This window comes from Lepidochelys olivacea (genome assembly GCF_965140295.1).
Source record: "Lepidochelys olivacea isolate rLepOli2 genome assembly, chromosome: 5".
Classification (NCBI taxonomy): domain Eukaryota; kingdom Metazoa; phylum Chordata; order Testudines; family Cheloniidae; genus Lepidochelys; species Lepidochelys olivacea.
This window is the reverse complement of record NC_140415.1, coordinates 122,966,750-122,982,357: the sequence shown is the minus strand read 5'-3', so window position 1 is coordinate 122,982,357 and position 15,608 is coordinate 122,966,750. Positions and strand designations below refer to the sequence as shown.

General features: G+C 44.6%; 1 long non-coding RNA gene across 1 annotated transcript in view; it reads left to right on the top strand.

Annotated features, from left to right (window-relative positions):
• LOC311520779 overlaps nucleotides 1-14,893 on the top strand; it is a 51,699-nt gene extending 36,806 nt beyond the window's left edge. Inside the window, exon 6 of the long non-coding RNA XR_014711697.1 lies at nucleotides 14,726-14,893. This is a non-coding gene — a long non-coding RNA (uncharacterized lncRNA). The remainder of the gene's footprint in view (nucleotides 1-14,725) is intronic.
• Nucleotides 14,894-15,608: the final 715 nt, after the last annotated feature.

Below are 15,608 nucleotides of genomic sequence, written 5' to 3'. Positions count from 1 at the left end.
TATGGGAGACCGTATCAAAAGCTTTGCTAAAGTCAAGAAACAATACATCCACTGCTTTCCCTTCATCCACAGAACCAGTAATCTCATCGTAAAAGGCGATTAGATTAGTCAGGCATGACCTTCCCTTGGTGAATCCATGCTGGCTGTTCCTGATCACTTTCCTCTCATGCAAGTGCTTCAGGATTGATTCTTTGAGGACCTGCTCCATGATTTTTCCAGGGACTGAGGTGAGGCTGACTGGCCTGTAGTTCCCAGGATCTTCCTTCTTCCCTTTTTTAAAGATTGGCACTACATTAGCCTTTTTCCAGTCATCCGGGACTTCCCCGGTTCGCCACGAGTTTTCAAAGATAATGGCCAGTGGCTCTGCAATCACAGCCGCCAATTCCTTCAGCACTCTCGGATGCAACTCGTCCGGCCCCATGGACTTGTGCACGTCCAGCTTTTCTAAATAGTCCCTAAGCGCCTCTATCTCCACAGAGGGCTGGCCATCTCTTCCCCATTTTGTGATGCCCAGCGCAGCAGTCTGGGAGCTGACCTTGTTAGTGAAAACAGAGGCAAAAAAAGCATTGAGTACATTAGCTTTTTCCACATCCTCTGTCACTAGGTTGCCTCCCTCATTCAGTAAGGGGCCCACACATTCCTTGGCTTTCTTCTTGTTGCCAACATACCTGAAGAAACCCTTCTTGTTACTCTTGACATCTCTGGCTAGCTGCAGCTCCAGGTGCGATTTGGCCCTCCTGATAACATTCCTACATGCCCGAGCAATATTTTTATACTCTTCCCTGGTCATATGTCCAACCTTCCACTTCTTGTAAGCTTCTTTTTTATGTTTAAGATCCGCTAGGATTTCACCATTAAGCCAAGCTGGTCGCCTGCCATATTTACTATTCTTTCGACTCATCGGGATGGTTTGTCCCTGTAACCTCAACAGGGATTCCTTGAAATACAGCCAGCTCTCCTGGACTCCTTTCCCCTTCAAGTTAGTCCCCCAGGGGATCCTGGCCATCCGTTCCCTGAGGGAGTCGAAGTCTGCTTTCCTGAAGTCCATGGTCCGTATCCTGCTGCTTACCTTTCTTCCCTGCGTCAGGATCCTGAACTCAACCAACTCATGGTCACTGCCTCCCAGATTCCCATCCACTTTTGCTTCCCCCACTAATTCTACCCGGTTTGTGAGCAGCAGGTCAAGAAAAGCGCCCCCCCTAGTTGGCTCCTCTAGCACTTGCGCCAGGAAATTGTCCCCTACGCTTTCCAAAAACTTCCTGGATTGTCTATGCACCGCTGTATTGCTCTCCCAGCAGATATCAGGAAAATTAAAGTCACCCATGAGAATCAGGGCATGCGATCTAGTAGCTTCCGTGAGCTGCCGGAAGAAAGCCTCATCCACCTCATCCCCCTGGTCCGGTGGTCTATAGCAGACTCCCACCACTACATCACTCTTGTTGCACACACTTCTAAACTTAATCCAGAGACACTCAGGTTTTTCTGCAGTTTCGTACCGGAGCTCTGAGCAGTCATATTGCTCCCTTACATACAGGGCTACTCCCCCACCTTTTCTGCCCTGCCTGTCCTTCCTGAACAGTTTATAACCATCCATGACAGTACTCCAGTCATGTGAGTTATCCCACCAAGTCTCTGTTATTCCGATCACGTCATAGTTCCTTGACATCACCAGGACCTCCAGTTCTCCCTGCTTGTTTCCAAGGCTTTGTGCATTTGTATATAAGCACTTGAGATAACCTGTTGATCGCCCCTCATTGCCAGTATGAGGCAGGAGCCCTCCCCTCACAGACATTCCTGCCTGTGCTTCCTCCCGGTATCCCGCTTTCCCACTTACCTCAGGGCTTTGGTCTCCTTCCCCCGGTGAACCTAGTTTAAAGCCCTCCTCACTAGGTTAGCCAGCCTGCTGGCAAAGATGCTCTTCCCTCTCTTCGTAAGATGGAGCCCGTCTCTGCCCAGCACTCCTCCTTCATGGAACACCATCCCATGGCCAAAGAAACCAAAGCCTTCTCTCTGACACCACCTGCGTAGCCATTTGTTGACTTCCACGATTCGACGCTCCCTACCTAGGCCTTTTCCTTCCACGGGGAGGATGGACGAGAACACCACTTGCGCCTCCAACTCCTTTATCCTTCTTCCTAGAGCCACATAGTCCGCAGTGATCCGCTCAAGGTCATTCTTGGCAGTATCATTGGTGCCCACGTGGAGAAGCAGGAAGGGGTAGCGGTCCGAGGGCTTGATGAGTCTCGGCAGTCTCTCCGTCACATCGCGAATCTTAGCCCCTGGCAAGCAGCAGACTTCTCGGTTTTCCCGGTCAGGGCGGCAGATAGATGACTCAGTCCCCCGGAGGAGAGAGTCCCCGACCACCACCACCCGCCTTCTCCTCTTGGGAGTGGTGGTCGTGGAACCCCCAACCTCAGGACAGCGCATCTCATGCCTTCCAACCAGCGGAGTCTCCTTCTGCTTTCTCGCCCCAGACATATCATCTGGTCCACTCTCCGTAACGATACCTGTGGAGAGAACATGAACATCTCAGTTCCCAGTCTGTAAAATGGGGATAATTGCATTTCCCTCCTTGCCAGAGAACATGTGGCACTCAGTACTATGATAATAGGGGCATATAAGTAGCGGAGATAGATGAGCTTAACTTTATGCACTGTGAATACGGAGTCACACTGAAGTCAACAATAGTCAATGGGACTATATGCAATGTAGGATTGGAGTCTTTGTTCCAGCATGGTTCTTGATCATTTTACAGACAGAAGAATTCCATTAATCTGACACTTCTGAACTAGATCAATAAAAATCCCTCTGAGTGCTACCCAGAGGCATTTGTAAGTGGGACCCTGACTTTGTAATATATTACATTTTACCTGCGTCTGAAGCCTATTGAGCAATCATTCTCAGGTGTAATCATCCTTATCCAGTGAATGTGACATTTTATACTGAGTAAGAAAAATGATTAAACCTAATTTGGTAATTTTTTTCAAAGTAATTTTCACAAGTCACTTTATTAAAATTAAAGGAGGGGTATTAATAACATTTGGTAAGTTGATACTATTCTGGTGCACTGTTAATTTTCTTGGACCAGTTATGGCAATTAAATGGAAGTCATTAGTCAAACCCCTTCCAATTTGTTCTAATGAGATGCATATTGATTTATAATGAAGGTTTTTTAAAGATTTAATGGAGCTTGGGAAAAAATTGGTTAACCTGTAATTTAGAAAGTCTCTAAAAGAACAGACATTTATAAATTTCTGTTACATTGATGCAGCATATTTATTTTTCTTTCTGTGTTTGCTGTAGATGTACGTGCTGCTAATACTGGTTACTTGATCCTACAGTTGGATCCGCATGGGTGTAAGGATCTGTCTGCACAGATCCAAGTACAGCATCAAGCCTAAATTTACTGTATTTGAGGAGCAGCATCAGCAGGATTTTCTTTAAAGACTTGTTTCTGTGCTTTAGAAGTTTCAGAGCAAAGAGAGGTTTCAGAGTAACAGCCGTGTTAGTCTGTATTCGCAAAAAGAAAAGGAGGACTTGTTGCACCTTAGAGACTAACCAATTTATTTGAGCATAAGCTTTCGTGAGCTACAGCTCACTTCATCCGAGCAAAGACAGCTGCTCTCAGTTTAGTACATATGCAGTGAAATAGGCTTCTTCGACTTTATGATGTGTTACTGTTCCACAAATGCAGCTCGTGATGCAATGTTACATCACAAATAATAAATATAGGAAAGCAGTCTTGTGTTGGCACAAATATTCAACTCCCCTGCCCCCACCCCCACCCCCACCACCACCTTTGAATGGAGTGAGGTCAAGAGAGCTCAAAGTTCCTGCAGGCACAGACAGTAAACCCCTGGCATGTTTCTCAGCAAGTCCCTTTTCAAGACTGTTCCCAAAGCTATTTAGCAGGTCACAATTGCTTTCCAGCATCATTTTCAGGACTGTATATAGGCTTGAAAGTGTTCTTACTGTACCCCTGGCATAGCTGGGTTGTGTTTCAGAAATATCTTCCAATATCAAAGATGAATAAAAGCTCTTACTACAGTCTCTACCCAAAAAACTTGTGTATGTTGGAAGAGTTTGAAACAAAGTTCACTTTTCAGTTACCTCAAGTCTTAGGTTTTAAAACCAATTAGAAATCAGAATTTGGTCTCCTCAACATTAACAAGCAACAATATCACAATCCTAGAAGTGTTGGAATTGGAATCACTTTATAAACAGAGAGAGCTGTTTATAAAACTTTATAAACAGAGAGCTGTGGCATGAAATCTCTTGCCAGGCCAAAATTACTAGTGGTGGATGATGAAAGGCTCCCTATTCAGAATAGGGTTGCCTCCTTTCTAATTGCCCCTGCTCCTCCACTTCCCCCTAATACTCTGCCTCCACACTACCAGGCTACTGCGAAGTTAAAAAGACTGCAATAAGGGGCTGTTGTTTCCTGTTACGTTGAACAAGCACAGAGTAGGGTGGGTGAACCCGCGTTGGGCTGCTGTGAGGCCAAAATACTGGGTCATTCTGGACTAATACACTGCAAAAGAGACGGGGATTAACCCCCAAAAAACCCCCAGAGGTGACACTGGGGTTAACAAGCCGTCACAAATAAAATATTGCTCTTGCACTGGGTTAGAGAGAAGGAAGACAAGCCCTGGACCTGGACTCTGGGGTGGGTTCATCGTTGCCTGGGGTCTCCCTGCGTCACCTCCACTGCAATCCCCAGGGATTGACTAGAGGGTGGTATGGGCAGGGCAGGGCTAAGAAGAGGCCTGGCTGGAGCAGTCCTGTTTTACAGAAGATTTTTATCCCTGCAATGCCCCATGGGTGCCACTGAAGCAGAGACTTAACTTGGAGCACTCCGAGGGGCTGCTTAGCTGCACAGGGCGCCAAATCAGTTGCCAGAGTGTGTGAACAGAAGAGACCATTCCCTTGCGTGCTTGCACCAGTGCAGGGCTGATCCGCCCCTTAGGGTCCCCATCTGGGTCCAAACCTCCTTCTGTGAGCGAACGAATGCCAGCACCAACTCTGAGCACCCCCCCCCCCCGAGGCTTCAGGAAAGCTTGCGTTCATCCCAGGATTTCAAACCACCAAGTTTGAAAGCGTTTGGGTACGTGATGCTAGTTCTGCCCATTACCGTACTTAGTTCTCCTCTGTTTCTACAACAGAGACACATTTTGAATCCTGGGGTTTGATCTGGAGTTATTTCTAAATAAAGTTATAACTAGCACACATGTTCGCATTTGTTGAAAGAAAGATGTCTTGCAAGTCAGAAATCGAGATGGTGCTTTGTCTCCAGAAAAATATGGCTTGAAAATAGACCAGTGAGGGAATTATAAGCGTATAGTAAATCCGAAAATCTCTTTTTATGCAAAACGATGCAAAGTTGTACCAGTTAAAAAAAAAACAAAAAAGATTTTGCATTTCTTTCCAAAATTACCAAATGTATCTATTTCCCCAGAGTCAGAAGCCCTTGTGCACAGCATGGTCACCAGACTGAAAAACTCTCTTCCTTCTTAGTGTTCAGCTCATCCTTCAGCTTGTTCCATTGAGATGCTGTCTCACTGAAATAACAAATGGCAGTGATACCTGCATAAATGTGCTTATTAGCCTCAGTTCAGTGTGGTCCTGGATTTGTGCTTAAGCAGATCTTTACGAATAGACATAGAAACCAATGACAGTTCAGTTAAGTTGATAGTATTTGAACAGGTTGAGACTTGTTCTTATTTAAAAACACACACCCCTGAGGCATAGAATGGAAAATTTCTCAGAGAGCATGGTTGGCTCCATAGTTTCTCTCTTGGAGTCTCAAAAAGAAATATGTGAGCCTTTACGATTGGAGCCTTTCAAAAGTTACTAGTGATTTTGGGTGCCCAACTTGAGACACATAAAAGGGGCCTGATTTTCAGTAAGTTAAGAGTGCTCACTGTTGGAAAATCACACTCTTTTGAAGAAAGAATATCAGAGGTGGTTTGATCAAAGTGTATAAGTACCTTCATGGGTGAAAATATTGGGTACTAAAAGGCTCTTTAATCTAGTGGAGAAGGGCATAACGAACCAATGGTTGGAAGATGTTCTGACAAATTCACTTCAATCAGAGCAGGATCTGAATGACTAATGGAATGTGGTTGCTGATTCCTATGTAAATAGGCACTGTTTGAATCAACAGATCTGCTCGGTGTGTGTAGTTAGGGTCATAGCTGGTCCCTCTAATGGAAACAAACCAATTTTACTTATATATATATATATACCCCTGGTGGCTCTTCAGAGCCAGCACAGCTAAGAGAGAATGAGCTGGAGTCTAGTCCTTCATGTGCATCATCATCTGAAGTGGTTACTAAATTCCACTTACATCTGTGCAAACTCTATGAAGGTATTGGGGTTGTACAGGTGTTACTGAGGAACTAAAATGGTCCCTACACCTATGATGGTGAAAAACATGAAGGAAATAACCCAGCATGTCTTTCAGATCCCATACTGGCAGGTTAGAAAGAAAACACCCTTTTACCTGTAAGATGTCTGTCTGATCCAGAAATCTTTGAGACCTAATATTCCTGATTCCCCATTCTGTTTTCAGACGAGAATTGCGCCTTAATGTCCTTTTTATAAATATTGCACGTATGCTCGACGGTTTCTGACCGGTGCATTTCAACCATTAATAAAAAGTTTACTACACACTATAAGCAGTAGTACGCAGAAGGAAATGCCCAACATTAGAAACACTTTAATTTGACTTTTGTTTCTGATGTGAATTCTCAACTAAATCAAAAATTTGACTTTTTATTTTTTTTAAACGTTTTGAGCTTAATAGTAAAGCAGCATGTAGGGAGTTCCGATCTTTAAATTTGGCCACCTTAATAGGTCATACAATTGCCATATTTGGCAATCCATTGGCATGTAGGCATCTAACAGGTCTAATTCATCTCCTAGTGAAATCACCAGAAACTTTGCTACTCATAATCCTGTAGATGTTAAGGCCAGAAGGGACCGTTCTGATCATCTAGTCTGACCTTCTTGCATGGCACATAATATCTGCATCAAACCTGTAACGTCTGTTTGAGCTAGAGCAGATTTTTTAGAAAGCCATCCAGCCTTGTGTACTTTCTAAGTGTAGGAATGGTGCCAAGAAGGTTATGTGGGTTTGTGAGAATCTTTATGAGATACATATGCCTTATTTAGGCATCCACATTGGAGTATTAAGTCCACTCTAACTACAGTTACTCTTATTGTGCTTCCTATACTCTGTGTGCCTAAATACTGAAAAAAACTTCCCGGATTTAACTCCTATGGGAAGAAGAAAAAAATATTTTTAGCTCACTAAAAAAAGAACTACATCCTTTTAAAAGAGAAACTAATTTTATGTGACTGAAATTGGTGATAACACGTGGAAAATATTTGAAGTCATGAACTAGACTCAGCTACATAATCTTTCAAATGTATGCATTTTATATAGCACTATATTTAATCAGTGGCCTGTTTCAACACAGAGCGATATATTCATTATACACGTCTCGGGGTGCTGGGTTTTAAAGTGAATTCACTGCCTGCGAAAGGTGCCAGGTTGACCGTGCTGAAGGCACACTTCTTAGTTTTCCTACAGATCTGGTAAACCTTGGGCAGTAGCTGTGAAAGCCAAGTTGCCAAAGCAAACCTTGAGCTGAAGAGAGCGTGCAGCGAAGGACAAACCTCAGAAACACAGGTGGTCAAAAAAGCGTCTGAGCTAAACGCTTTTTTGCAGTGGGGGAGGTTTAAATTGGATATTAGGAAAAACTTTTTCACTAAGAGGGTGGTGAAACACTGGAATGCGTTACCTAGGGAGGTGGTAGAATCTCCTTCCTTAGAGGTTTTTAAGGTCAGGCTTGACAAAGCCCTGGCTGGGATGATTTAACTGGGAATTGGTCCTGCTTCGAGCAGGGGGTTGGACTAGATGACCTTCAGGGGTCCCTTCCAACCCTGATATTCTATGATTCTATACGCATGGAGTTCCCCTTCCTCCATGCTACCCACTGTGATTCCCCAAAGGCCCTGCGCCTTCTCTGGATGTGTCCCTCTCTGTGGCAGGCCCCAGCTACCTCCACCACACTCTGATGGTGGTAGGATCTCTGGGAAAGAAAGGATTGCTGATGAAACTTTCACCCTTTGGATAGCAAGGGCTATCACATGGTGACAGCCAGTGCTATTCATCAGTGGTGGCAGTGACCTTCCAGAGGATGCCTACCCTGTCCTTGCCTTTTGTCTGCTGGCAGTAGTTCTAGTGTACCCGCAGGCCAGTGTGTTGTGTGTCCCCCTTTCAGCCCCATCCATGAGGGACTCTGAGTCTTGCTACAGCCCCCAGCTACAAAGCTTGACTCCAGCACAAGATGGAGAGACTTGCACTTTTAGCTCTGGAGGTTCCCCCAGTTCCATTCCCGATGTGCCAGCCCTGATGTCAGCCATCCCAAAAGCACTTAAAGGGAGTGGGGAGGATAGGGCTGTCTCTGTCTCCTCGTGTTTACACCTCCCTGTGTATGGGAGTGGTTTCTGCTAGTTGATCATAGAATCATAGAATATCAGGGTTGGAAGGGACCCCAGAAGGTCATCTAGTCCAACCCCCTGCTCGAAGCAGGACCAATTCCCAGTTAAATCATCCCAGCCAGGGCTTTGTCAAGCCTGACCTTAAAAACCTCTAAGGAAGGAGATTCTACCACCTCCCTAGGTAACGCATTCCAGTGTTTCACCACCCTCATAGTGAAAAAGTTTTTCCTAATATCCAATCTAAACCTCCCCCACTGCAACTTGAGACCATTACTCCTCGTTCTGTCATTTGCTACCATTGAGAACAGTCTAGAGCCATCCTCTTTGGAACCCCCTTTCAGGTAGTTGAAAGCAGCTATCAAATCCCCCCTCATTCTTCTCTTCTGCAGGCTAAACAATCCCAGCTCCCTCAGCCTCTCCTCATAACTCATGTGTTCTAGACCCCTAATCATTTTTGTTGCCCTTCGCTGGACTCTCTCCAATTTATCCACATCCTTCTTGTAGTGTGGGGCCCAAAACTGGACACAGTACTCCAGATGAGGCCTCACCAATGTCGAATAGAGGGGAACGATCACGTCCCTCGATCTGCTCGCTATGCCCCTACTTATACATCCCAAAATGCCATTGGCCTTCTTGGCAACAAGGGCACACTGCTGACTCATATCCAGCTTCTCGTCCACTGTCACCCCTAGGTCCTTTTCCGCAGAACTGCTGCCTAGCCATTCGGTCCCTAGTCTGTAGCTGTGCATTGGATTCTTCCATCCTAAGTGCAGGACCCTGCACTTATCCTTATTGAACCTCATCAGATTTCTTTTGGCCCAATCCTCCAATTTGTCTAGGTCCTTCTGTATCCTATCCCTCCCCTCCAGCGTATCTACCACTCCTCCCAGTTTAGTATCATCCGCAAATTTGCTGAGAGTGCAATCCACACCATCCTCCAGATCATTTATGAAGATATTGAACAAAACTGGCCCCAGGACCGACCCCTGGGGCACTCCACTTGATCAAACGGGATTCAGCCTACTTCAGAAGCAGTGGTGGCCCCAGCTCCCTCATGACGTGGGTCGATGAGTGTGGCCCTCTACCTTCTCTAAAGACAGCAGCTCTTTGTAGAGAGGCACCAGCTTTCTCTTCCATATCAGGCTCTAGTTCTTCAGAGCAGAGACGATCAGGGCACCATCGCCTTCCCTTCCCCTCCAACACTGACAGCAGCTCTTCAGTAGGGTGGCCAACTCTCTCCTCTTACTCTCTTGCCTCTCCAAATGAAGCAGTGGTAGTAATGTAATATAATGTAAGAATAGTAGTAAAAGAAAAGGGGTCCAGACAGGAAGGGGATCTATCCTCTGAAAGTGCCATTTTGTGTAAATGTTGCTACGCAGCTTTGTGTAGCTTCCCCATTGGATGTACCCTTAGAATTCATAGTCTACTTCTGAAGCCTGAGTCTTTGGCCTACAGCTGCTGAATGATGGATCTCCCAACAATCTTTTTATTTGTCTCAGGGGAAAGAGACCACTTCCTAGCACGCACTCATGAAACAAGCCTCACAGGTGCCTGGAAACATGGGGTTTACATTTTCTCAAGTAATCCTGACAAATGATAGCCCTAAGATCTTGGCTACCTTGTGAAACACTCCCTGTTGCTTCACTTTTCTAAATTCTTTGTTTTGGTATTGCTTTAAAAATGGGTATCTTTAAAATCAGTGCTTAAGCAGGGCTGGAAACTAGGTTTTCCCTCTCAGGCTTTCAGGAGGGTTTCTGCTAGAGTTAAAGGATGGAAGGTACCAAGCTCCACTGAGCATTCCAGGACAGAGGAAAGAAAAGTTAAATTTATCAACAGAGAACAGGGTAGATTTTTCTATAGTCTGTAACTCTTGAGCCAGTAAGTTGGGTTTTAAAAATAGGGGGGGAAGCCACATTTTCTTTGCCTAACTGCTCCAATTTTCAAGTTGAATTCCATGTTCACTCCACAGGTGGCTGCTCCTTCAAGCAGGCAAATCAACTGGTCCATGATATTTCCAGATATAGTATTGTACATCCTTCAGTTCCCCTGAACCCACAGTGACCCAGTATAATTGCGAGTGTGCAGTATTCTGCATTCCATGGAAGCAGGAAGCATTTCAAGGAATTGATGTGACCTTTTTTCCCTGGAAGCTTTTCCTGCATTATGCAGAGAAAAGTAACTGGAGGCTGGGGGGAAGGGAGGTGTAGAGAAATTGACTTAGCGCTTGTTTACATGATACAAGCAATGCTCACCAGATAGGTGTGAATTCTAACACACACCAATGTGTTCTGCATTACATGGTCGGTTTAGAACTTGCTGGCATGCACTAAAAATTCCTTAGCTCAAGTTACTGTAGTACTGTTTCACCGTGCCCTAGATAACCTCTAGTGCATGGCGCAGGGGTCCACATGGGTCAGTTAGTGCACAATTGTTGGTGCGCATTAACACCCCTCTGGTGCCCATTGCCACACCATGAAGATAAGCCCTTAAAAGTCCAGTAGAACTTTACTGAGTTGTAAACAGAACTGGCAGTGAGGGGTGTGGCAACATATACATAAGAAGATGCCAGAACAACAATAAAAACAAAGGGCCAGATCTTTATAGAGCACAGCTCCTAAGGCACCTTTTGTTCTGGACTCTCTCAAACCTCTGGCCACTTATTTAGCTGTCTAAATAGGAGCTGTTGGGTGCTGAAATCTTTTGGAGAATCTTGCCCTAGAAGCCCTATGGTCTCGTACCAGCTGTTCATTCTCTTCCTGTATGTGAATTTTGTGCTCATGGAAGGTGCTGACTTGACAGCCCTGGATAATGAAGTCCTTCATTTATCCTAAAACAAGGTGTAGTTTGGGAAGAGGCAGTGCAGACTTCCTCATCATTCACCTGGAGGGCTCTCACTCCAGGGCTAAAAATAGCAGAGTAGATGTTCCCACTCAGGCTGGAGCCTGGGCTCTGAGACCCTCCCCACTTCCTGGTGATATTAACCCTAAGGTCAATGGTGAGAAAGTTTGCACTGCCTCTTCTCAAACAACATCTGCTATTTTTAGCCCCATAGCCCAAGCCTTAGTCAGTTGACCTGGTCCCTAAGACTCTAAAGCTTTGTCTACACTGGAACCTGAATGACAAAATGTCAAAACAACCCCCCCGCCCAAACCACAGAAGTTTTGCCAATGAAAAGCATCGGTGTGAACATGCTTTGTCATCAGTAGAAATCTCCTGCCGAAAAAGCTATCACTGCTCGTTGGGGGTGGAAGTCTTTTGTCGGCAGGAGAGCTCTCTCCTGCTGAGAGAGAGCACCTACGTGGCTGCGTGCCTTTTAGCAGGCCGGCTGTAGCAGCACAGCTGTGTCACCAAAAGGTGCATAGTGTAGACAAAGCCTAAGACTGCTACTGGATTGTTTGCTTTTAATTTTCAGTGCAGAGGAACCCAAATTCTTTCTCACCAGAAACATCTTAGATGCTTAAGCCACCTGACTCTAGGGGAAGGCTCCCAATTAAGGTTTGCAAATTGAGATAAGTGCATCCCTGCAGTCTGGATATAGGCATTTATCTGTGAGAGGACAGGGCTTCAGACACACACCTCTCCTCAGATTTTTTCATTGCCTAGCTTAGATGGGGAGGCACCTAGCATGCTGGCTTTTGTGAATCTCATTCTTAGGCACCTATCTCTCCTTTTTCATTGTATAGGGAGCCTAGGTGCCTAACTTCAGTTTTGTGGATCTCTGTGGTGTCTCAAAAAAAAAAAAAAAAAAAAAGAGGAGGACTTGTGGCACCTTAGAGACTAACAAATTTATTTGAGCATAAGCTTTCGTGAGCTACAGCTCACTTCATCGGATGAATTCAGTGGTGTCTCAGTGATTTTTCTAGGTGCTGTAATGTTAAGCATCACAATGCCTCAGTCCTTTTGTGGATCTGGGCCTATATCCTTTCAATGTTAATGTCTCATTTTAGATTAAGGGAATCAACAAAATGGCATCTGCTCCTGCAGACAGGCTTCTTGGAAATCTAGGGTTGAGATGGTCAATGCTGACCACTCCCATGGGATAGAACTCTGAAAAATGCCTAACTGACTTAGGAGCACAAGTTCCATTGAAAGTTCATGCAACTTGGACTCTGAAGTCATTTGGGCTCTTTTGAAAATCCCACCCATAAATTACAAGTCAGGGTTTGTGTGGCTAAATCCCCTAGTCAGCACTGGAAATCTCAACTGTAAAAGTTCAGTGCTCAGGAAACAGAAACACAGCTACATACACCCTACCACACTGAAAATACCAAAAAATGTATCAGTAGATGAGTACCCCACACTTCTAATGCATCCAATGAAGTGAGCTGTAGCTTTTGCTCAAATAAATTTGTTAGTGTCTAAGGTGCCACAAGTCCTCCTTTTCTTTTTGCGAATACAGACTAACATGGCTGCTACTCTGAAACCTGTCAGTTAGCATATAGTGTCTGTTAGGGCAAACAGTTGCTGACCTGGCTGTGGGTGGTCAGGCCTAGTGGTGAGAGCGAGAGTTCAGCCTACCGATTAGAGCTGTGTCCAGGAGACAAGCCAGGGATCAGTACCAGAGGGGCAAAAGCCAAATGAGAGAGGCAGAGGGGTTAAACCAGAGTTGTGAACCCGGGATTAGTACCGGAGAGACAGAAGCCTATGTGTTGTTGCAACTGTTTTTACTGTAATGTGAAAGTGGGTGCCTTCTGCCTTCTGCCAAATGCCAGAATCAGAGGGTCAACCAGAGGCATAATGCAGAGCAGGGGGTCAAAGTCAGAAATGAGCAGAAAGCAGGGTCTGGAACAAGGGCTAGAGCGGGGCAAGCACTGCTGTGTAGGAGGCACAGTACATGTTGAGCAGCCACTGAACTGCTGGGGGACCAGGCTTATAAACAAGGCTGCCAAACCAGCAGCCAGCCAGGGGCTGTGGCCACCCTGAGCTCCAAGGCAATGCAGCTGGGCTCCTTGGTTGCCTAGCAGCATGGTTAGCCAGGGGGCAGGCCAGCAGCTGGCCCCTGGCACAGACATAGGCTCAGAAGGCAAAATTCTGATCTTTACACTGGTGCAGACACATGGAGGTGAAAGGAATTACACCAGGGCAAGTGACAGCAGAATTGGGCCCATGGGGTTCAGTGCTGGAAAAGGCCTATTATCTTGACTACTTCCCACTGCATGTTTGTCAAGTGCTTTTCCACTCCAGTTTCCATGATAGTATCAGAATACAGACAAGATCTCCACCACTTCCTTCTGGAGACAGTCTAATAATAGGCTTCATTGTCAGAACACTTCTTTTTTATTTATTTTTTGCTCTTCAGGCAAAATTTGCCTTCGTGCAGTTTCATTCCCTCATCCTTGACTATACCCCCTTTGACTAGCCAAAGCAATGTTTCTCCTAGCATACCTCTACTTCCATCAGAGAGTCCAACTCTCTGTAACTATAATTGCCTTAATCCTCATTTCATCAAACTGTAAAAATTAGCTTTTAAAATATTATTATTCCTTTTTCCTCATGAGTCAATTCTTCCTTCTTTTTTTTAGGGTGGTATTTCACAGAGCAGAGTTAGGCCAGTGCTGAGTGCTTTTAAAAACGCTGCCTTTAATCTTTATTTTGCTGTTCTCTGAATTTTACAAAGGAGGTCAATGCTAGTATCCCCATTTTATTGATGTGAGAATTGAGGCACTGGGAGGGGAAATGACTTGTCTAAGGTCACCCAGTGTCAGAACAGAGAATTTATCCTGGGTCCCAGTCCAGTGCCCTATCCACGTGGCCACACTGCATTAAGGTTGCCAGATGGGATTTGAAAATACAGTCAGTAAGTGTGGGGTCTAAAGAGACTCTTCCAGATGGGTGGAGCTGCAGAAGAAGCTCTTGCACTGATAGTAGCAAGAATTTTCTGAAGGGACAGTGAGGAATTTGGTGAGTTTGTGCTAGATAAGAAGAGAATGGTCGGAGGAGAAGCAAATAGAGAGGTGAAAAGTTGTATGTATTTTAAATAAAACAAATTGGTTGTGATTATAATTAAAATAGCAGATACTGGCGTTAATTCAAATCTTGATTAGCAAATGTTCCTATTACTTATAATTCATATTAGCGTGGAAGGCAATTAATTGCCGTGCTAAGTGACAGTATTATTAATTTCCATAACTGTTACAGAGAATGCCCTCCATAGATAACACGAATATCCCCTGTGTTAAACTGCTAATCCAGTCTCTTGTCTCTCTTCTTCCCCCAGGCTACCTAGTCTACCTAGCTGCCAATTCCCTTGTCTGCTTCACTTCTGCACTTTGATTATATGGGACTGGCTGCCAGATCAACAGTAATGCAAGTGAAGGAAAAATGAAATTAGCTCATCCCACTAAAAGTGGACAAAGCAAGAGAGCATGAAGATTTGATTAGTAAAAAGTGTTCTCTAAATGAAGGTGAGATGTAGAGGGGGAGTTGGTGTAGTTTTCATCATAATAAGAAATAATGCTATTTGTAAGTAAGGGCTCAGTATATTTTTTTCTTAAGGTCCTGCAGTTTGCACAAGGGGAAATGAGTGTTTACTTACAAATTTGTTTCAAAATAACCCACATTAGGTAGTGTTTACTTCCACGCAGTAATTGGCTCATGCAAAAGTTTGCAATAATTTGAGATATTTTAGACCTTGTGGGGTCCCTAATGATTTTAAATCTGTATCCTGCCTCTTCTGTTTAACACAAATCCTTTTATGAAATGAAAGGAATGCAATAATATAAATTATCCCTCTGGAGTCTAAAAGATTCAAAAGTACCCATCTACCCAAGCATTTATTTTGCTATGTGTCTAGAAAGTAACTGCTCTGTGGGTTAACCTTTTTATGGAAGTTTTTTTTTTAATGCTTGTACCCAGAAGAAATAAAGTGCAAACGTACAGAGCAATTCTTTTTTGAGCGTTGGCTTCAAAATGCAGCAGAATAACTGCTCCTGCCACCTTCATAATGCTGTGAGCACAGAGTATAAGACGAGCGAATAAATACGTTCATAAATGGATTTTTTTTAAAGCATTCACCTGTTGCTGTGTGACAGCCATGGATTCCCTGATCTATCCACAGAGTGGGTACACAATCAGCAATGGCAATGCTAGTTGCCTCAAAA